We start from the raw sequence: 23,835 nt of genomic DNA on the forward strand, positions 1-23,835 counted from the left end.
TCTTTCTCCTTCTGATCTATCTGTATTTGTCTTTACCTGGTCTCTGAACAGGTAATATGTTACTAGAAAATAGTTGCTTATATGAAGGAATTTTCCAATAAAGAAACTTTATGTCAGCATCTAAAGGTTAAACTTATGAATGTAAAATATCAGCATTTAATGTAAAAGCCTATGTATGTAAAAAGTATATAAGAAGCAATAAACTCAGAGTTTGTCAAGCTGTGTCCTGCAGCTTCAAACCTCTGCTCAAGAAATGCTTGAGTCTTTTTCTTAGCATCATTACACGTGGCGGCACTGACAGCAGCCTCGAGGAAGAGGTAAGTGTGGCCGCACACCTCTTTGGATGGGGAAACAGAGCTGGGTTGGGCTGGAGGGGGAAGGGCTCCAGGCAGCTGCACTGCTGTCTGAAGGTCGGTCGCATGGCCTGAGAGGGATAGCGAGGGTTCCTCTGGTAGTCAAGGCTTTGGCTTTCACTGCTGGGCAAGGGAAAGTCTGCTGACTTTCTGTCAAAAGTCCTTACCACACCCCTGTCTCCAAAAGGACACGAGTCGATGAGTTCACAAGTGGCTGGATTTAATTAAGGAACTTCTGGTTAGTTACATAAACAACAAACAAAGTCAGCACTGGGAGCAATTGCCTCCCAGCACCTTACATATACATTCCCCAGTTGGGCCCCACCCACCTAACCAGCATCCGGTACACAAGGTGATAGGAGCAACTAGAGAGAACATGCTGCAGTCTCCCAGCTCTGTGACCTTCCCTGCTTCAATCAGCTGCTCATCGGACCGTGCCACAAGCTGCCGGCATCCTGCTGCTTCCCTGCACTGAACAGCTGTTCAGTGGCCCGGCCACGGAGCTGGTCAGCTGTTTGGCAGAGCTGATAACCATGCTGCCATGCTCTGCCCATCAACAGCCCAGGTACAAGGGGAGGGAAAGGCTGTCGGTGCAGGTCGCTAGTCCCCTCCGCCGCCCCAGATGCTATTCTCGCCCCCCCCCGGCCCATTAGTGTCGAGTCCACAGAGGCTTGATACCATGCTCTGGAGACAGTGAGCATCACCAAATGGCCAGTCTGGCACACCCCAGGAGCCGGCAACATCAGCCTTCTGGCCCCTTAACCCCTTGCATGTTGTCAGCTAGGAAGGGAGGGGAGGATATGCAGGCAGGAGAGACTGAGGGACTCCTGTTCCTTTGGGTACTCCAAGACCATCTCATTCTGGGGAAGCATCCCCACAAATTGAAAACCCAGTAAACATACAACAATTGAGCCCCATCTCTCTCAATCTTTGTTACTTCAACTGGACTTCAACTCCCAGAATTCCCCACTAGCAAAGATCTGGACTAAAAGTACAAAGGGGAAGTCCTTGCTCCATGGTCCAAAACCCAAAGCCCAAAACCCTTCATTGGCACACTACACGTTAAACAACTGGCACTCAACACCTGATGGGCATCCTCCCCCATGAGCCCCATCCTCTTGCCTCCTGGGTCCCCAAACCTGCTTATGCTCTGAAACTTTGTGGAAAATGCATGGAAGTCAATGTAGGGGTGCTTTGGGTCTCCCCCAAAGGACAGACTGACAGACCCTGAGACATCTAACCAGCATTGCTTGCGAAAGCTACATTTTGGATGCCTATTTCAGGGATTTTTAACTCTATTTCTGGGCTTCATGGACATAGAAGAGTTGTTGGGAAAAGGTGAAGCAAGTGATTCCTTTTTTCCTATTTGGGAAAGCTGGATGTATCTTGATTTTTTCCCCTGCAAACAGAGACTGGAAGGCAGCTCTGAAAATATCAGAATCTGATCAGAAATGGAGGTAGCTTAACTAGAGAGGCTGAGTAGTCCTTGTGGATGCTAGATCAGTTTTGGAGTGATGGTGGATTGCTGATTTTTTCCTCCATCCATACATGATCTCTCTTGTATAAAATATATAATTTCAATTGTATCAAAGAGGGCTACGGTCACTTGCTTTCTCTCCATAGATGCTGTGATATTGCTAAACCGGCTCAAAACATCTGGACTTGCAGCATTCTACTGAACCACCAGAGTGGATACCTAGCGTGCTCACAACTGCTTGCCTCACACAGCACCAGGGACTTTGAGCTTTCTGTCCATTCTCATCCATATATACATCTGCAGGGAAGAAGACCTGCGTGCCAATATTTAAACCCCCCAAAATGGCCAAACGGAAAGTGGACTTTGAAAAAAGATGCTTTCAAAAGAGATGGGAGGCAGAGTATCTGTTTATTGACATTGAAGATAAGGCTGTGTGCCTTGTTTGTGGAGCTACCGTAGCTGTATTTAAAGAATATAACTTTAGATGGCACTATGAGATGAAACATCAGGACAAGTACAAAAACTTGAACATGGAGCAGAAGGCACAGAAGGTGGAAGACTTGAAAAAGAGCCTGATGTCACAGCAGCATATGTTCACAAAAGCAAAATCACAAAGTGAAGCTGCTGTGAAAGTGTCAGAATCCAATTATATTTTATTTCTATCTACCTACTCTGATGAAAAACCAATTCTTACTTTATTCTGGATTTTGTCATACTACGAAAAGGGAGGAGGGTAAGCATGGGGGGTTTATGAATCTCACTTCCTTACTTAACTACAAAGTGACCATTTGTGGAGTCTCATGGAGAGAATTAACCATAACAATGTGGCCATCGCCTTTCATCTCACTCCCCTTTGCCAGCAATGAGGAAAAGGGGGTGGGAAATAATTGTATGCCTAGGATCTGGGAAAAGAGGATGAGTGATTATGCCAATGGAGCGGACTGATGGATTGAATTGCCCAGAAGAACTCTGGGGTGGAGGTTGCTTAGGAACACTTTAAAACATTGAATGGTGGGAGAGGATTCCCCAGATCCTGTCTACCATTCCTACAATCAGCGTCTCTTAATAAAGATCCCTGTTGGAAGAGACATTCCAAGAGTTCTGTCTTCTTAAAATGTAAGATTGAGGTGGGCAGAAGAGATAGCTAAATTAGCCTGGCCATTTACAGAGGGGGAGTTTTTGAAGCGCTGCATGATTAAAGTGTGTGAAGGCTTGTGTCCAGACCAAAAGCAAGCTTTTTTGAATGTAAGCCTAAGCAGAAATACTGTTGTTTAAAACCAGTTTTATTAAATTTTTCAGTTTCTACATCCAAGTAATTAGGAAGCAGCATGATAGGGTAATCAATAATCCAATAACAAAATCATTCATATATCTGTCAGGTTACATCATTAAAATTCCCTCTCTATTTCTGTAAGAATCCAATTATATTTCATCACTAGTTATCAAATATAGAAAACCCCAATTCTGCCATAAGGGGAAGAGAAGGGGGTGAACAAAGGGGCTTTATGGCCCTCACTTCCTTCAGTATACTTCAAAGGAACTGAATGTGTGTATTGCAAAAGAACTAACCACAAGAATGGGGCCATTTCCTTTCATGTAGTTTCTTTGAAGTCTCCATCCAGCTGGGCAGTAATGAAAAGGGGGTGGAAGTGTAATGCCTGAGACTGTCACTGAAAGAGGGGGTTGATTGGATGGGGCTACTGAAGAACCCCTTAAAACCTTGAATTGGAGAGCTTGGACCCGAAGTCCTGTCTAGAACACCTGCAACCATTTTCTCTTAATAAAGGATTTCTGTTGGAAGAATTATTCCAAGAGTTCTGTCTTCTTAAGATGCAAAGTGGGGTGGGTCCTTACATTAGACAGGACTTGCAAAATTAATCCACCTGGAAGGGAGACCCTTGCTGGGGGATTTTGCAAAAAATTACCATGTCAGACAATGGAGCAAGAAAGGGGGAGAACTCCATGGAAAGAGAGCCGCTGACCCAACTGGAACCTTGCCAGATGTTGGGATCCGAGAGGTCAGATTCCTCAGGAGAAGAAGTGGTGGAGACACGGGACCACAAGCCTCGCTGGTCAATGGGCGTTGGAAAGAAAAGTGAGTGGAGAAAGGAATCAAGAAAGGTGACCCTGAGACGGGGGACCAAGCAACCAGAATGGAAGCAGGAGATGGAGAAATCCCTGCACACAAGTGAAGAGGGAGAAAGCTGGGCACCGTACTCAGACTGGATCCTAGAGAAAGCTATCGACCTGATGAAGAGAACTCTCAGCTCCTTAGGAGAGGAGAATCCTGAGCCCTACGGCCGCCCCAGCTCCTGGAGCCGCAAAGGGAGAGACACCGAGGGGAAGTGGAACCTGCAACCCTGGGGACATCTGCTGATCCAGTAGTCCCCACCCCCTACCGGACCACAGATGGCGATCTGGATGGAAGACACTACCACCAACAACGGAGGCACTGATCCATTCCAAGACGTCCGCCGTTGGAGGTGAAATTCAAAGGGGAGCCAACACGCTTGGGGTTTTTCCTAACCCAAGTCCTCAGCTACATGGAGGAATATGGGCAGGACATCCCCAGTGACAAAGCCCGTATCCAGATCGTGCAGTCTGCCCTGGATGGACCGGCTGCAGATTGGGCGGTGAACTTGCATGACTCCAATGCCCCAGAACTCAGCAACTTCAACCGTTTCATGTCCTCTCTGAGAAGAAGATTTGAAGACCCCCTGGCTGATTGCAAAGCCCGTGAGGCAAACGCCCGGTGGCTGAATATAAACAAGAATTCCGGGCCATTGCCAGCAAACTGAACTGGCCAGAAGACATCCTCCTTAGCCATTTCAAAGACGGACTAAATTATGATCTATATGACGCTTGCTTGCCCCGAGGGGACCCACACCAACTTGAAGAATGGCACATCTTGGCAGAGGAAGCAGAGATCGACATATTGAAAAGACACCGCCGAGGAAAACAATGGAGCCGCTCCCCGTCTGAGTTGACACATGAACCAGTGAAACCACCGGCTACAGCCAAGAAACAAATGGGGTGTTTCAAGTGTGGAAGAGAAGGGCATCAAGCTGTAGAATGCCGCTCCAAAGCCCCCCAGCACAACCCAGACAGATCCCCAATTAGCAAATCTGGAAAGTCTTCAGCTAAGCCAAAAGAAACTGCCATGAGAATGATGGAAATTGCGGAACCCCCCACTTCTGCTCACCAATGGGAAAGAACTCCAGCCTACACCACAGGGCCGGTGGATGCCTCAGATGACAGATCGGAGGGCGAACCCCTGGTAAGTGGACACATCACACCCATCCTCAAGACAGTGACTATATTAATTCCCCCCATGCCCGAAGCTGTGAAGGTGAAAGCCTTAATAGACTCCTGGCTGCACCCGCTGCCTCATTAGCCCAACACTAGTGGGGAATCTGGGCATCCCATTGAGGAGACTGGAACAACCAATCTCATTTGGCCAGTTAGATGGATCCATAGCAGGGGGGTGCCAGCTACCCTAGCCACTCTACCAATACACCTCTCCCTGGGCAAACATGAGGAGGACATAACGTTTGTGGTGACCCCAGGCATGGAATGCCCAATGATCCTAGGGATGGAATGGTTTAAAAAATGGAACCCCTGGGTAAATTGGAGGACGACAGAAATCAAATTCCCGAAGGGGGACCCTATGGACTTAAAACCCCAAGGGAGGCTACCAGAATCAAGAATAGAAAAAGCATCCATAGGAGAGGAAAAAAGATTAACAGAAATACCAGAGGAATACAGAGACCTTGCTGAAGTTTTCAGTGAGGAGAGGGCGAAGGAGCTCCCCCCTCCCGACCCACAGACTGTACCATTGAATTCAAGCCTGGGGCAAAACTCCCGAAGCCCAGATTATACTCCATAAGCCCAAAGAAGAAGGAGGAAATGGAAAGATTCATAAAAAAAACCTAGAGAGAGGGTTCATTGAGCCAGCCAAGCCTAAAGTGGCTGCCCCAGTCCTTTTTAAAGAGAAGAAGGATGGCTCTTTACGTTTATACATGGATTATAGGGCCCTGAATACAATCAATGAAAGCAACCTATACCCTCTGCCCCTCATGAAAGACATGCTGTCCCACCTATCGAAAGGGAAAAATTTTTCTAAACTAGACCTAAGGGAAGCTTACTATCACATGAGAATTAAGGAAGGGGATGAATGGAAGACTGCATTTAACTGCCCCATGGGGTGCTAGCAATTCAAAGTCTTGCCATTTGGATTACAAGGGGGCCCTGCAGTCTTTATGCAATTAATCAATGATGTTCTAAGGGAGCACCTGTTTAAGGGGGTCCTTGTTTACTTGGACGACATTCTTATCTTCACTGAAACAAAAGAGGAACATGTCAACCTTGTCAGAGCGGTTTTAAAGAAGCTGCGAGCTGCCCACCTATATGCCAAACTCTCGAAATGCGAATTCCAAGAGGAAAGGATAGACTACCTAGGTTATCGCATATCCCCCCAGGGCATTGAAATGGACCCAGAGAAGGTCAGAGCAGTATTAGATTGGGCACCACCCCACACAAGAAAGCAACTACAAAGTTTCCTGGGCTTTGCAAACTTTTACCACCAATTCATCCCCTCATTTGCCCAGATAGCCTTGCCCCTCACTAACTTACTAAAAATGAAGGGAGCATCCTCAGTAAAACCTAGCCAGCCACTAACATGGACAATGGAGTGTCAAGCAGCGTTTGAGAGACTAAAGAGACTTTTTTTCTGTCGAACCAGTACTAAGACACCCAGACATGGACAAGCCCTTCGTAATACAGGCAGATGCAAGTGATGTGGTAGTGGGGGCTGTTCTATTACAAGAAAACAATGAAGGGGTATTGCAACCCTGTGCATATACATCCAAGAAACTCACGGAAACAGAACAGCGCTGGCCCGTATGGGAGAAGGAGGCATATGAGATACGTTGGGCATTATTCACATGGCGACAGTCCCTGGAAGGCAACAAAATCCCCTTCCAGGTGTGGACTGATCACAAAAATTTGGAAGCCCTGAAAACGCCCAGGAAACTCAATCCCAAACAAGCCCGCTGGTCCCAGCATTTTCACCAGTTCCAATTTAAGCTCAAACATTTACCAGGGAGAAAGAACTTCTCGCATACCTCAATATAACAGCACATGAACCACAGACTCTAAATCAATAATGGCAGAGTCACAACTGGCAGCACCAGTAACCACAAGAACCCTAGCCAAATTAAAACCACAACTGGACAGCCAAACTGGAATTGAATTCAGAAAAAGTTTGGAAACAGATGGATGGTTCCAGAAAAACAAAAATGTGTGCACAATGAGAGCCGGGTTGCCTTGGGTAGGGGAAAAGTTATATATACCAACAATCCAAAGAGTCACTTTCATGCAGCTTTGCCATGACACAAAATCAGCAGGGCATTTTGGATTTGTAAAAACTTTACACTTAATTAAACGGTAATTTTGGTGGCCATCCATGAAATAGGATATTGAAAGTTATATAGCCAGTTGTCCAAAATGTGCCACTGCAAAGAGGTTGCAAGGGAAATCGCCAGGACTATTACAAACAGTGGCAAGTCCCTCAGCCCCCTGGAAAGAAATAGCCATTTTATAGTGGAATTGCCAGAAAGCAATGGGAATACTGTTGTCTGGACAGTCACAGACTTGTTTTCCAAACAGGTGCACTTTATCCCTTGCCAAAAGATTCCCACTGCAAAGGCCTTAGCAAAACTTTTCATCCAGCACATTTACAGATTGCACGGGGCACCCCAACGCATCATCTCTGATAGGGGGGTGCAATTTATGTCTGCATTTTGGAAGGAATTTTTATCCCTCTTGGGAACCACTCAGGGACTGACATCTAGCCACCACCCACAAGGAAATGGGGCCGCTGAAAAAATGAACTCCATACTTAAGCAATATTTAAGATGTTTTCTTAGTTTCCAGCAGACCGATTGGGCGGACTTACTCCCTTTTGCAGAAGTTGCCTACAATAATGCAGTCCACTCCAGCACAGGTTACACTCCTTTTCAAATAGCCACCGGTCAAAGTTTCAACCCCATGCCAGAATTAACCCCAAACGAACCAACAATCCCATCACTGAAAGAATGGATGGAAAAACTACAAAACACCTGGCCAATAGTTAGAAAAGCACTAGATGAAGCTAGGCAGGTATACAAAGCACAAGCCGATAAAAAAAGGATTGAGCCTACACCATTCATTATAGGTGAAATGGTATACCTATTTACAAAATACCTAAAGTCCCTACAACCCTGTAAAAAACTTGGACCAAAATATATAGGGCCTTTTCCAATTAAAAGGATCATAAACCCAGTAACAGTAGAATTAGAATTACTAAAAAATCTCAGGCAAATACACCCAATTTTTCATTGCAGCTTGCTGAAAAGAGAGCATCAGTCAGCTTTACGACCAAAACTCCCCCCACCACCACCTCCACTCATGGTGGAGGGCGAACAACACTTCGAAATAAAGGAAATCCTTTACTCTAGGAGATATCATGGAGCAACTCAGTACCTAGTTGCCTGGAAACACCTCCCTCCCTCACAAAACGAGTGGGTCCATAAACATCATGTCAGAGCCCCGAAGCTATTAAAAAAGTCTCACGTAGAGTATTCTAACAAGCCTGACTAACTTTTACACCTGTTTTGTTTTCTTTCAGGTGGATCTCTCTTATTTTTGAGGGGGCCAGATGTCAGAATCCAATTATATTTCATCCCTAGTTATCAAATATAGAAAACCCCAATTCTGCCTCCTCTGGATTCTGCCATAAGGGGAAGAGAAGGGGGTGAACAAAGGGGCTTTATGGCCCTCATTTCCTTCAGTATACTTCAAAGGAACTGAATGTGTGTATTGCAAAAGAACTAACCATAAGAATGGGGCCATTTCCTTTCATGTAGTTTCTTTGAAGTCTCCATCCAGCTGGGCAGTAATGAAAAGGGGGTGGAAGTGTAATGCCTGAGACTGTCGCTGAAAGAGGGGGTTGATTGGGTGGGGCTACTGGGGAACCCCTTAAAACCTTGAATTGGAGAGCTTGGACCCCAAGTCCTGTCTAGAACGCCTGCAACCATTTTCTCTTAATAAAGGATTCCTGTTGGAAGAATTATTTCAAGAGTTCTGTCTTCTTAAGATGCAAAGTGGGGTGGGTCCTTACATTTTCTCTTAATTATTATATCATATTCAAATTAATACATTTCTAGATAAATGTCAATCAATCAATATATTTGTCAATAACATTTTAGTTATACATATCTATTAAGTTTTACTTAATTCCAATTACCATGTTCCAATTAGCCTTTAATAACCATAATATTTTGACTTCGAGTAACCCTAATTTCCCTCATTTCTTTACAAAATAATTATCGTGTATAGAGTACATATATTATTCCAAAAATTACATTCTTACTTTCTTTCACAGATATATTCTATTTCTCATCCTGGGAGGTCCTCATTTACTGATACAATATCTTTCATTATCACAAACCTATTTCCATGTCACAATTTCAAACTATAATGTAACAATTAATTTTCATTTCCATTATAAATCTAAATCCTAAATATTAAATTAGTCAATATCTTTAAAAATCTCCAACGTTGAGGTTCCCTCTCTATTTCTCTTAATTGTTATATCGTGTTCAGATTAATACTCAGATAAAGCTAGATTTCTAGATAAAGCTCAATCAATACATTTATCAATAACATTTTACTTATACATATCCAAGTCCTGTTTTAAAATTTTTCTTAATTTCAGTTACCATATTCCAATTTAGCCTTTAATAACCATAATATTCAAACTTCGGGTAAGCCTAATTTCATTCACTTCAGTACAGGATAATTACCATATACTATAATTATTCTTACTTTATTTCACAAATACATTTTATTTTTCATCCTGATAGCTCCTCTTTTACTAGTAGAATATCTAAATAAAGCTCAATCAATACATTTATTTCTAGATAAAGCTCAATCAATACATTTATCAATAACATTTTACTTATACATATCCAAGTCCTGTTTTAAAATTTTTCTTAATTTCAGTTACCATATTCCAATTTAGCCTTTAATAACCATAATATTCAAACTTCGGGTAAGCCTAATTTCATTCACTTCAGTACAGGATAATTACCATATACTATAATTATTCTTACTTTATTTCACAAATACATTTTATTTTTCATCCTGATAGCTCCTCTTTTACTAGTAGAATATCTTTCATTGTCACAAATCCATTTCCATATTACTGTTCCAAACTATAATCTAACAGTTAATTTTTATTTCCGTTATAAATTGATGTAAATATTACATCAATCAATGTCTCCAAAACTCTCCTTAATCCATCAAGTAAAGTTTTAAGTCCCATTTTTAAATCTAACTCTGGCTTTCTTTTTGTGCCAAGCAGGCTTCCATGTCAGGGCCTTTAAATCCTCAGATGGAACTCCCTCCATTCCTACACCTGCTGTTTGAATCAAGGGAGAACATCCAGATGTCACTTTTTCAAAGGAATTGGCCCCTTTATAGTTATTAGGTTGTTGTCCTAATAATTCAATTCTCCATGTTTAATTTGAAATATTAATCATCAATTCAGTCTGGTCTTCTTCTTGTTCCAGTTCCATCTGACTAGAATAAAGGGTTGTGTCCAATGTTATGATTATTGTTTGCTTGTCTGAGTTGTCTAGATTCTCAATATATTGTGTTTGTTGATCAGTTCTTGCTGGTGTTGAAGTTACGGGTATTTTAGTTAAAGTCAGTATTTGATTCTCAAAGTTCTCAATAAGTTGTAAATATTGTTGTGCAGCATCATCTTTGCTGTTAGCTTGTTCCTCGTCTGTTGTTTTTAGGTTTATAAGTTGATCAGTTGCAGTCTGGGGTTCAATTTGTAGTTTCTGGGTAGGATCTTTGGCTTTCACTCTGGAATTCATTAGCTCAGTGGTTTCAAGAATTTTTTCAAGTATAAGTTTATAGTTAAGTTGTGGGTAAGGTTCCTCCATTTCCATAGTGCTTAGAAATAAACTTTTAGTGGAGGCTATGTTTAATGAGAGTCAGCCAATGTCCACCTTAACAATTTCTAGAATTTATTTTCACCACCCAGCTGTTTCCATTTCTTATCTTTTCCTTAGATAGTATGAAGGGCAAATCAAGAGAATCAACAGGCCTCACAGCCAAAACAATTCAATTGCTATGCCAGGTTTAGTCACAAGGTGTTCCCAGTATTTTATTATTTTATTTATTTTATTTTTAAAATTTATAAACCGCCCCACTCCCGCAGGACTCTGGGCGGCAAACAATAAAAACACCATAAAACATGACAAAACAAACAGTACAATAACAGTCATCCAGGGGTCAGATTTTATAAACCCCAGGCCTGCCGGAAAAGCCAGGTCTTAAGCAGCTTACGGAAAACCAACAGGGTGGGAGCAGTCCTAATCTCCGGGGAGAGCTGGTTCCAAGATGTGGGCACCATCACAGAGAAAGCCCTCCTCCGCGGCCCCGCCAAATGGCACTGCTTGGCCGATGGGACCTGAAGGAGGCCCAGCCTGTGGGATCTAACCAGACGAAGGGACTATGAGGTAATAGGCAGTCTCGCAAATAGCCTGGCCCTGAGCCATATAGGGTTTTAAAGGTAATAACCAACACCTTGAATTGGACCCGGAGACCAATAGGCAACCAGTGCAGCTCACAAAGGATAGGTGTAACGTGGGTGTATCGAGGAGCACCCACTATCACTCGCGCGGCTGCATTCTGGACCAACTGTAGTCTCTGAATACTTTTCAAGGGTAGCCCCATGTAGAGCGTGTTGCAGTAGTCCAAACATGAGGTGACAAGGGCATGAGTGACTGTAAGGAGAGCCTCCTGGTCCAGGTAGGGTCTCAACTGGTGCAACAGATGAACTTGTGCAAAGGTCCTCCCAGCCACAGCTGTCAAATGATGTTCCAAATTCAGCTGTGGATCAAGGAGGACACCCAAGTTGCGAACCCACTCCGAAGGGGGTATATTTTCTCCCACTAGAGTCAACACTGGACAGTCGACATGATCCTTGGGAGGCAACATCCAAAGCCACTCGGTCTTGTCAGGATTGAGTCTGAGTCTGTTAACCCCCATCCAGACCCTCACGGCTTCAAGGCAACGGCCCATCACATCAGCCGCTTCACTGAGAGAGCTCGGGGAGGAGATATATAGCTGGATATCATCAGCATAATGATGAAACCTCACCCCGTGCTGTCTGATGATCTCACCCAGCGGCTTCATGTAAATGTTAAATAGGAGGGGGGAGAGGACTGACCCCTGCGGCACGCAGCATTCAAGGGGCCTCGGGGTTGACCTCTGCCCTCCCACCAATACCGATTGCGACCAGCCCGAGAGGTAGGAGGAGAACCACGGTAAAACGGTGCCTCCCACTCCCACCTCTTCAAGTCGTCACAAAAGGATACCATGATCGATGGTATCAAAAGCCGCTGAGAGGTCAAGTAGCACCAAGACAGAGGAATAACCCCTGTCTCGGGCCCGCCAGAGATCATCCATCAGCGCGACCAAAGCAGTTTCTGTGCTGAAGCCAGGTCTGAAGCCAGATTGAAAAGGGTCTAGATAATCCGCTTCATCCAGAGACCGTCGGAGCTGGAGCGCCACCACTCTCTCTACAACCTTCCCCAAAAAGGGGAGATTGGAGACTGGACGGAAGTTATTTAAGTCAGCCGGGTCCAGGGTAGGCTTCTTGAGAAGGGGCCTCACAACCGCTTCCTTCAAGATTGCGGGAAAGACCCCTCCCTCAATGAAGCGTTGATCAACACCTGGAGCTGGCCTTGTGTCACCTCCTTGGCAGCCGAGACCAACCAGGAAGGACACGGGTCCAATAAACAAATGGAGGTGCTCATCTCTCCCACTGCTCTGTCAACATCCTCAGCAGTCACAGACTCAAATTCATCCCATAAAACTGGGCTAAGACCTGCCCCAGTCATCTCAGAAGGCCCTGCCCAATCAGAGTCTAGGTCTGTCCGAATCTGAGCGATTTTATCTGATAAGAACTGCACAAATTCCTCCGCCCTACCCTGTAAGGGCTCCCTGGCTTCCCGAACGTTAAGTAGGGAACGGGTCACCCTAAACAGGGCGGCAGAGCGAGATTCTGCAGACACAATAAGTGCAGAAAAATGCAAACATTTTGCCGCTCATATCGCCACTAAATAAGTCCTAATATAGGCTCTTAAAAGTGTCCGGTTGGATTCGGAGTTACTAGCCCTCCAGCGTCGCTCTAGACGTCTCTTCTGATGCTTCATCTCCCATAGCTCCTTGGTAAACCAAGGTGACCTCCGGGATCCACAATCACGGAGAGGTCACAAAGGCGCGATCCGATCTAAAGTCCCTGATGCCGCCTTATTCCAAGCAGTGACCAAGGACTCAGCCGGTTCGTGGAGGAGGGAATCAGGAAAAGCCCCAAGCGCTATTTGGAACCCCTCCGGGTCCATTAAACGCCTGGGGCGGAACCACCTAATCGGTTCCACCTCCCTGCGGTGGGGGGGTAGGACCAAGAAATCAAACCTCAACAGGAAGTGATCCAACCATGACAAGGGAGAAGTGACTATACCCCTTAAATTGAAATCACGTCTCCACTGCCCTGAGAGGAATACCAAGTCGAGCGTGTGTCCTCCCCTATGGGTCGGACCCTGAATTATCTGGGTCAGGTCCATGGTTGTCATGGAAGCCATGAACTCCTGAGCCACACCCGAGGATTTGCCAAGTGACGGCAGATTGAAATCCCCCAGCACCATAAGCCTGGGGAATTCCACCGCCAACAGCAGCTCAGGCAGGGCTGTTGTCACATAGCTGGGAGGCAGGTATGTCAACAACAAGCCTGACTGAACCCTTGAATCCAACCTCAAGAGAAGGGACTCACACCCAACAACCTCTGGGGCAGGGATCCTGCGAGGTCTCAAGGATTCTCGGACAAGAATCGCCACTCCCCCACCCCTTCCCTGGAATCGCGGTTGGTGCATTATCTGAAACCCGTCTGGGCACATCTCTGAGAGAGGAACACCTCCCTCTTGGCCCAGCCAGGTCTCAGTAATACATGCCAGGTCGGCCTCCTCATCTAGTATCAAGTCCTGGATGAGGGGAGCTTTATTAATAACCGACCTGGCATTAAGAAGCAGCAACCTGAGGCCAGGGTCCTGAACACCCCCTCTCCAGGTATTGGAGAAGAGTCCAAGGGGTTGAAACAAGTAATCGCTTTAATGCAGCGAGTCCTTGTTCCCCAAAGATGGCCCACCCCTTGGCTCCCACCATATCTACCTCTCCCTACGATAACCAGGATGTTCTGGCCCACCTCCACCCCCACAAAATCTTTTTTCCAGACATCAATTAGGCTTTTATCCAGTTAAAAAGCAAAAAAAAGATATTTTTCAAACTTAATAAATAGATAAGATGCTGAGTCTCTATAATAGGAATTTTTTGGGAGCCCCAAGTCTCAAAAATGGGGAAAAAATAAAAATCCAGTTATTTAGTTATTAAAGTTAGATATTCTTTTTTTTCCTTTTGTTCCAAAGCTTATGTTCCCAAGGTATGCAAACGCTGCTATATTAAAACCGGGGGGGGGGGGATTTCAGGAGGCTTTCACAGGAAGGTAGTTAGGGTAAAAGAAAGGTAAAAAAGGATCTCACCCAGGTCTTCCATGGTGCTTCATTGTGCTTAGTAGTGCTTTTGGCTTTTGGCTGGTACGGCTAGGTGATCGGCCATGTTAATGGCCAAGCTTTTCTTCGTCGACCCAAAGGAGCTGCCTTGCCACCCTTCTGCGATCAAATGAGGGTCCTCCTCAGTGGTGATCGCCCCTCCAGGGCGACATTCGACCCTTTCCAGGGTCTCTCGACGAAGGGAAACCGGACGGTGGAGAGAGGGCTCTCTTCGCACATCCGCTGGCGCCACGATCCAGAACCAGAAGCCCAGAAATACTGTTGTTGATCGGATATGTGAGTTTGTCATTGATTTACAAGGACAATTGGTTGAAAAAGGAAAATAATTTATTGCTTATTCCCTTGCTGTGGATGAGAGCACTGACGTCTCTGAAACAGCACAGCTGACAATCTTCATCCATGGAGTGGACTCAAGTTTATGCATTATGGAGGAACTTCTGGCTATAAAATCAATGCATGATACTACCACCAAAAAGGACATATTTGAAGCAGTATACAAAAGTATAAATGATATGAAACTGTCCTGGGACAAACTTATAGGACTCACAACAGATGGAGCACCTTCAATGTGCAGGGAAAAGAGTGGATTAGTAAGAAGGATGTGGGAAAAAATGAAGAGGAAGAATTGCACAGGTGAGCTGACAGCGTATCACTGCATCATGCATCAGGAAACACTATGCGGCAAAGCCCTGAAAATGGAACATGTAATACAACTGTAACACAGACAGTTAACTTTATAAGAGCCAGAGGTTTAAATCACCATCAATTTAAGTCTTTTCTTGAAGACATAAATTCTGAACTTGGTGATCTCCCTTATCACACAGAGGTGTGATGACTAAGTCGAGGAAAAGTGCTCAATAGATTTTTTAATTGGGTATGGAAATCTGTCAGTTTATTGAAAGCAAAGGAAAAGACTCCACAGCATTGTGGGATGAAAAGTGGCTGTGTGAATTAGCTTTTCTACATGACATTACTAATTATCTCAGTGCACTAAACCTTCAGCTTCAGGGACGGGACCATGTGATCACAGACATGTACGATGCTGTGAAAGCTTTTCAAATAAAGCTGTGACTGTGGGAGACTCAGATGCAGCAAGGAAACTTCAGTCACTTTCCCAGTTGCTAAACAATAAAAAAACAAGTCTCAACCACTGTGTTCTCAAGTGCTCAGTTTGCTGATAAACTGAGCACACTTCAGATGGAGTTTACACATCGCTTCGTTGATTTTGAAAGACAGAAATTCAGGTTTGGACTGCTCAGCAATCCATTTTCAGTCGAAGTGGAGAGCGCACCTGTAAATATCCAGATGGAGCTGATAGAACTCCAATGTAATAACATGCTGAAGGGAAAGTACGATTCTGTAGGACCCACACAGTTCACCAGGTTCATCCCCGAAACAATGCCCCAACTCTGCCTACAAACTGCATAAATGCTCTGCAACATTATGAGCAACTTTTCTCTGTCATGAGGGTGAACAAAAGCGCATACAGAGGTCTGCTCATGGATGCACACCTCCACTTTATCCTGAGAGCATTCACAGCTCAAAACCTAATGCCAAACATGGATGAACTTGTAGCCAAGAAAAGATGCCAAACATCCAGTTTGGACAAAATGGCATGAGAACTAAAAAGCTTGTGTTTTCTTTGTTTAAAATTTGCTTTTGCAGATTTATTTGAAATAAATAATTTATTTGTTCATATTTGAAATTTTAATCCTTTTTGCCTGACTTCTTAGACATAATACACTTCTGAATTAATACGATACAATAGTCTTACATGCAACTGGCCCTTTGAAGGCAATCATGATGCTGATGTGGCAAAAGTTTCCAGGAAGCAGTTTCCTCCAAGTCCAACTTCTTCTGCCTTGAAAGATCTCTGGAGAGGAGCAGGAGGTGGCAGGGAAGCTGCGTGGGGGAAGGCTGCTCCAACAAGCCAGCATCCTTACCATGCATAATTGGAAATGGGGATTCCCTTTCAAGAAGGGCCAGCCTCCCTCATGCAGGACTGGGAATTGTTGCTCCCCTGCCTCCTCCTCTTCCTTTCCAGAGAAATGTAAAGGCAGAAGAAGGAAACTACACACACACACACACACACACACACACACACACACACAAACACAAACCATAATACTGATGCAGCCCTCAATGAAATTGAACTTGACACCCTTGCACTATAGTTAAGTCCCAAGAAAAAAAGCCTGGAGTATGGTGTGATTTTGTATTGGTAGAAGGGAAATGCAATTTGGCTGGAATGGATTTAATTGGTAAATTGGGGATTGTTATTATGGGAAATGAAAGGGAAATAATGGTAAACATTATGGCCTTGAGTGAGGAGGCTCAAAGACAAGTGAACCCCTCAGTTTGGGCAAAGGAGGAGAATAGGGGAAGGGTTCAAATTAAACCCTTAAAAGTAACTCTTAAACAACCAGGAGAAGCTGTACATGAGAAACAATATAACATAACTATGGAGGGAAGAAAGAGGTTGAAACCAGTGGTAGAGGGACTGTTAAAGGATGGGTTATTAGAATCCTGCGTGTCTCCTTATAACACCCCTACCCTGGCAGTAAAGAAACCTGGTGGAAATTTTAGGCTGGATTTGAGAAAAAATAATGACATAGTGGTGCCTAGATTTCCTGTGATTCCCAATCCTTATACCATCCTGGGTAGAATACCTTCCCAGGATAAATGGTATACTGTATTGGATTTGAAGGATGCCTTTTGGTCTTGTCCTTTGGACCCAGAAAGCCAAGACATCTTTGCCTTTTAATGGGAAGATCCAGACACAGGGAGAAAACAACAATTGAGGTGGGTGTACTGAATCACCCAATTTATTTGGACAAGTTCTGAAACAAATTCTGGAGGAATATCAGAAACCTCCACAAGTGACACTTATTCAAAATGTAGATGATTTACTATTGACAGGAGAAAAGAAAAATAAAGTAGAGGAAGCTACAGTAGAGTTACTAAACTTTTTGGCAGAAAAAGGTTTGAGAGTGTCTAGAAATAAAGCCCAATTGGTAGAAAAGGAAGTAAAATATCTAGGACATATAGTTGAAAGTAAAAGGAAAATAGATAGCAAGGATTGAGGCTATAATAAAGTTGCAATTACCAACAACAAAAAGAGCCTTAAGAGCAGTGGTTCTCAACCTGTGGGTCGGGACCCCATTTGGGGTCGAACGATCATTTCATGGGGGTCGTCAAACAACGCAGTCCGCCATTTTTTCCCCTTTTCCTTAGCTGTGCTACTCCCTTTTATTCTATTGGCTTTTGAAAGCCAATAAAATAGACTCTCTTGAATAGAGTCTAATTCTTTTGGCTTTCAAAAGCCAATAGGAATTGTCCAGGCTGTCTCTGCCCTGCTGAGCCCACCAAAAGTCCCATTCTGCAAACGGTGCTGCACCAGTTGAGTAGTCCTCGACTTACGACCGGTTGGGGGTCGTGACATTAAAAAGGTTGAGAATCACTGCTTAAGGGGATTTTTGGGGATGACAGGCTATTGTAGGTTATGGATATCAGAATATTCTAGCAAGACTAAAAAGTTATATGAAAAACTTTTGCAAAATCAACCTGAGAGATTAGAATGGACTCCAGCAGAAAGAAAAGATTTTGAGAATTTGAAAGGAGCTTTAGTGCAAGCCCCAGTATTGTCTCTACCCTCACTGAAGAAACCTGTAAGGACCCACCCCACTTTGCATCTTAAGAAGACAGAACTCTTGGAATAATTTTTCCAACAGGAATCCTTTATTAAGAAGAAGTGGTTGCAGGCATGCTAGACAGGACTTGGGGTTCAAGCTCTCCAATTCAAGGTTTTAAGGGGTTCCCCAGTAGTCCCACCCAATCACCCCCCCTTCCAGTGATAGTTTCAGGCATCACAATCCCAACCCTTTCTTCCTTTCTTCCGTATGGATGGAGACTTCAGATAAACTACATGAAAGGTAAATAGCCTTCTTTGTTATGATAAGGTCTTTTGGTGGTAACCACATTCAACTTCTTTGAGGTTGCAATAAACACATTCAGTTCCTTAGAAGTATACTGAAGGAAGTGAGGGCCATAAAGCCCCTTTGTTCTCCCCCTTCTCTCCTTCTTATGGCAGAATCCAGAGAAGGCAGAATTGGGGTTTTCTATATTTGATAACTAAAGATGAAATATAATTGGATTCTGACATCCGGCCCCCTCAAAATAAGAGAGATCCACCTGGAAGAAACAAAACAGGTATAAAAGTTAGTCAGGCTTGTTAGGATACACTGAGTGAAACTTCTTCAATAGCTTCGGAGCTCTGACATGACGTTTATGGACCCACTCGTTTTGTGAGGGAGGGAGGTGTTTCCAGGCAACTAGGTACTGAGTTGCTCCATGATATCTCCTAGAGTAAAGGATTTCCTTTATTTCAAAGTGTTATTCGCCCTCCACCATGATTGGAGGTGGTGGGGGGGGGGATTTTTGGCCGTAGAGGTGACTGATGCTCTCTTTTCAACAAGCTGCAATGAAAAATTGGGTGTATTTGCCTGAGATTTTGGGGTAATTCTAATTCTACTGTTACTGGATTTATGATTCTTTTAATTGGAAAAGGTCCTATATATTTTGGTCCCAGTTTTTTACAGGGCTGTAGGGACTTTAGGTATTTTGTAGATAAGTACACCATTTCTCCTATAATGAATGGTGTAGGCTCAATCCTTTTTTTATCGGCTTGTGCTTTGTATGCCTGCCTAGCTTCATCTAGTGCTGTTCTAACTATTGGCCAGGTGTTTTGTAGTTTTTCCATCCATTCTTTCAGTGAAGGGATCGTTGGTTCGTTTGGGGTTAATTCTGGCATGGGGTTGAAACTTTGACCGTTGGCTTTTTGAAAAAAAGTGTAGCCTGTGCTGGAGTGGACTTATTGTAGGCAACTTCTGAAAAAGGAAGTAAGTCTGTCCAATCACTCTGTTGGAAATTTAAAAAACATCTCAAATATTGCTCAAGTACTGAATGACAACGTTCCGTTTGTCCATCTGTCTAAGGGCGATGGCTAGATGTCAGTCCCTGAGTGGTCCCTAAGAGGGATAAAAATTCCTTCCAAAATGCAGACGTAAATTGCACTCCCCTATCAGAGATGATGCGTTGGGGTGCCCCGTGCAATCTGTAAATGTGCTGGATGAAAAGTTTTGCTAAGGCCTTTGCAGTGGGAATCTTTTGGCAAGGGATAAAGTGCACCTGTTTGGAAAACAAGTTGGTGACTGTCCAGAAAACAGTATTCCCATTGCTTTCTGGCAATTCCACTATAAAATCCATGGCTATTTCCCTCCAGGGGGCTGAGGGATTTGCCATTGGTTGTAATAGCCCTGGCGATTTCCCTTACAACCTCTTTGCAGATGCACATGTTGGGCAGCTGGCAATATAACTTTCTATGTCCTTTTTCATGGATGGCCACCAAAACTGCTGTTTAATTAAGTGTAAAGTTTTTACAAATCCAAAATGCCCTGCTGATTTTGTGTCATGGCAAAGCTGCATGAATGTGACTCTTTGGGTTGTTGGTATATATAACTTTTCCCCTACCAAAGGCAACCCGTCTCTCATTGTGCACACATTTTTGTTTTTCTGGAACCATTCATCTGTTTCCAAACTTTTCTGGAATTCAATTTCAGTTTGGCTGTCCAGTTGTGGTTTTAATTTGGCTTAGGTTCTTGTGGTTACTGGTGCTGCCAGTTGTGACTCTGCAATTATTGGTCTAGAGTCTGTGGTTTGTGCGCTGTTATATTGAGGCATGCAAGATAGTGCATCTGCCAGGAAGTTCTTTCTTCCTGGCAAAATGTTTGAGCTTAAATTGGAACTGGTGAAAATGCTGGGACCAGCAGGCTTGTTTGGGATTGAGTTTCCTGGACGTTTTCAGGGCTTCCAAATTTTTGTGATCAGTCCACACCTGGAAGGGGATTTTGTTGCCTTCCAGGAACTGTCGCCACGTGAGTAATGCCCAACGTATCCCATAAGCCTCCTTCTCCCATACGGGCCACCGCTTTTCTGTTTCTGTGAGTTTCTTGGATGTATATGCACAGGGTTGCAATACCCCTTCATTGTTTTCTTGTAATAGAACAGCCCCCACTGCCACATCACTTGCATCTGCCTGTACTACGAAGGGCTTGTCCATGTCTGGGTGCCTTAGTACTGGTTCGGCAGAAAAAAGTCTCTTTAGTCTCTCAAACGCTGCTTGGCACTCCATTGTCCATGTTAGTGGCTGGCTAGGTTTTAATGAGGATGTTCCCTTCGTTTTTAGTAAGTTAGTGAGGGGCAAGGCTATCTGTGCAAATGAGGGGATGAAATGGCGGTAAAAATTTGCAAAGCCCAGGAAACTTTGTAGTTGCTTTCTTGTGCGGGGTGGTGCCCAATCTAATACTGCTTTGACCTCCTCTGGGTCCATTTCAATGCCCTGTGGGGATATGCGATAACCTAGGTAGTCTATCCTTTCCTGGTGGAATTCGCATTTTGAGAGTTTGGCATATAGGTGGGCGGCTCGCAGCTTCTTTAAAACCGCTCTGACAAGGTTGACATGTTCCTCTTTTGTTTCAGTGAAGATAAGAATGTCGTCCAAATAAACAAGGACCCCCTTAAACAGGTGCTCCCTTAGAACGTCATTGATTAATTGCATAAAGATTGCAGGGCCCCCTTGTAATCCAAATGGCAAGACTTTGAATTGCTAGCACCCCATGGGGCAGTTAAATGCAGTCTTCCATTCGTCCCCTTCCTTAATTCTCACGCGATAGTAATCTTCCCTTAGGTCTACTTTAGAAAAAAATTTCCCTTTTGATAGGTGTGACAGCATGTCTTTCATGAGGGGCAGAGGGTATAGGTTGCTTTCACTATTTGTATTCAGGGCCCTATAATCCACGCATAAACGTAAAGAGCCATCCTTCTTCTCTCTAAAAAGGACTGGGGCAGCCACTTTAGGCTTGGCTGGCTCAATGAAACCTCTCTCTAGGTTTTTTTTAATGAATCTTTCCATTTCCTCCTTCTCCTTTGGGCTCATGGAGTATAATCTGGGCTTTGGGAGTTTTGCCCCAGGCTTGAATTCAATGGCACAGTCTGTGGGTCGATGGGGGGGGAGCTCATCCGCCCTCTCCTCACTGAAAACTTCAGCAAGGTCTCTGTATTCCTCTGGTATTTCTGTTAGTCCCTTTTCCTCTCCCATGGATGCTTTTTCTATTCTTGATTCTGGTAGCCCCCCTTGGGATTTTAAGTCCATAGTGTCCCCCTTCGGGAATTTGATTTCTGTTCTCCTCCAATTTACCCAGGGGTTCCATTTTTTAACCATTCCATCCCTAGGATCATTGGGCATTCCATGCCTGGGGTCACCAAAAACGTTATGTCCTCCTCATGTTTGCCCAGGGAGAGGTGTATTGGTAGAGTGGCTAGGGTAGCTGGCACCCCCCCTGCTATGGATCCATCTAACTGGCCAAATGAGATTGGTTGTTCCAGTCTCCTCGATGGGATGCCCAGATTCCCAACTAGTGTTGGGATAATGAGGCAGCGGGTGTAGCCAGGAGTCTATTAAGGCTTTCACCTTCACAGCTTCGGGCATGGGACGAATTAATATAGTCACTGTCTTGAGGATGGGTGCAATGTGTCCACTTACCAGGGGTTCGCCCTCCAAGCTGTCATCTGAGGCATCCAGCGGCCCTGTGATGTAGGCTGGAGTTCTTTCCCCTTGTTGAGCAGAAGTGGGGGGTTCCATAATTTCCATCATTCTCATGGCAGTTTCTTTTGGCTTAGCTGAAGACTTTCCGGATTTGTTGGTTGGGGATCTGTCTGGGTTGTGCTGGGGGGCTTTGGAGCGGCATTCTACAGCTCGATGCCCTTCTCTTCCGCACTTGAAACAGACCATTTGATTCTTGGCTGTAGCCGATGATTTCACTGGTTCGTGTGTCAGCTCAGGCGGGGGGGCGGCTCCATTGTTTTCCTCAGCGGTGTCTCTTCAATATGTCGATCTCTGCTTCCTCTGCCAAGATGTACCATTCCTCAAGTTGATGTGGGTCCCCTCGGGGAGGCAAGCATCATATAGATCATAATTTAGTCCGTCTTTGAAATGGCTAAGGAGGATGTCTTCTGGCTAATTCAGTTTGCTGGCAATGGCCTGGAATTCTTGTGTATATTCAGCCACCGGGCGTTTGCCTTGCTTCATCATCTTTATTCTTTCACGGGCTTTGCGATCAGCCAGGGGGGGTCTTCAAATCATCTTCTCAGAGAGGACATGAAACGGTTGAAGTTACTGAGTTCTGGGGCATTGGAGTCATGCAAGTTCCCCACCCAATCTGCAGCCGGTCCATCCAGGGCAGATTGCACGATCCGGATGCGGGCTTTGTCTCTGGGGATGTCCTGCCCGTATTCCTCCATGTAGCTGAGGACTTGGGTTAGGAAAAACCCCAAGCGTGTTGGCTCCCCTTTGAATTTCACCTCCAACGGAGGACGTCTTGGAATGGATCGGTGCCTCCGTTGTTGGTGGTAGTGTCTTCCGTCCAGATTGCCATCTGTGGTCTGGTAGGGGGCGGGAACTACTGGATCAGCATTGTCCCCAGGATTGCAGGTTCCACGTCCCCCTCGGTGTCTCTCCCTTTGCGGCTCCAGGAGCTGGGGTGGCCGTAGGGCTCAGGATTCTCCTTTCCTAGGGAGCTGAGAGTTCTCTTCATCAGGTCAATAGCTTTCTCTAGGATCCAGTCTGAGTATGATGCCCAGCTTCCTCTCTCTTCACTTGCGTGCAAGGATTTCTCCATCTCCTGCTTCCATTCTGGTTGCTTGGTCCCCCGTCTCAGGGTCACCTTTCTTGATTCCTTTCTCCACTCACTTTTCTTTCCAACGCCCATTGATCAGCAAGGCTTGTGGTCCCGTGTCTCCACCACTTCTTCTCCTGAGGAATCTGACCTCTCAGATCCCAACATCTGGCAAGGTTCCAACTGGGTCAGCGGCTCTCTTTCCAGGGAGTTTTCCCCCTCTCTTGCTCCATTGTCTGACATGGTAATTTTTTGCAAAATCCCCCCCGCAAGAGTCTCCCTTCCAGGTGGATTAATTTTGCAAGTCCTGTCTAATGTAAGGACCCACCCCACTTTGCATCTTAAGAAGACAGAACTCTTGGAATAATTCTTCCAACAGGAATCCTTTATTAAGAGGAAGTGGTTGCAGGCATGCTAGACAGGACTTGGGGTTCAAGCTCTCTCATTCGAGGTTTTAAGGGGTTCCCCAGTAGTCCCACCCAATAACACCCCCCCTTCCAGTGATAGTTTCAGGCATCACAATCCCAACCCTTTCTTCCTTTCTTCCGTATGGATGGAGACTTCAGATAAACTACATGAAAGGTAAATAG

The 23,835-nt window shown here is 44.8% G+C and overlaps 1 pseudogene; it reads left to right on the forward strand.

Annotated features, from left to right (window-relative positions):
• Positions 1-2,171: 2,171 nt before the first annotated feature.
• Positions 2,172-16,132, forward strand: LOC120317273 (annotated as a pseudogene).
• The last annotated feature ends 7,703 nt before the right edge of the window (positions 16,133-23,835 follow it).

This window comes from Crotalus tigris, unplaced genomic scaffold (genome assembly GCF_016545835.1).
Source record: "Crotalus tigris isolate CLP2741 ecotype Arizona unplaced genomic scaffold, ASM1654583v1 scf7180000019583.1695794, whole genome shotgun sequence".
Lineage (NCBI taxonomy): Eukaryota > Metazoa > Chordata > Lepidosauria > Squamata > Viperidae > Crotalus > Crotalus tigris.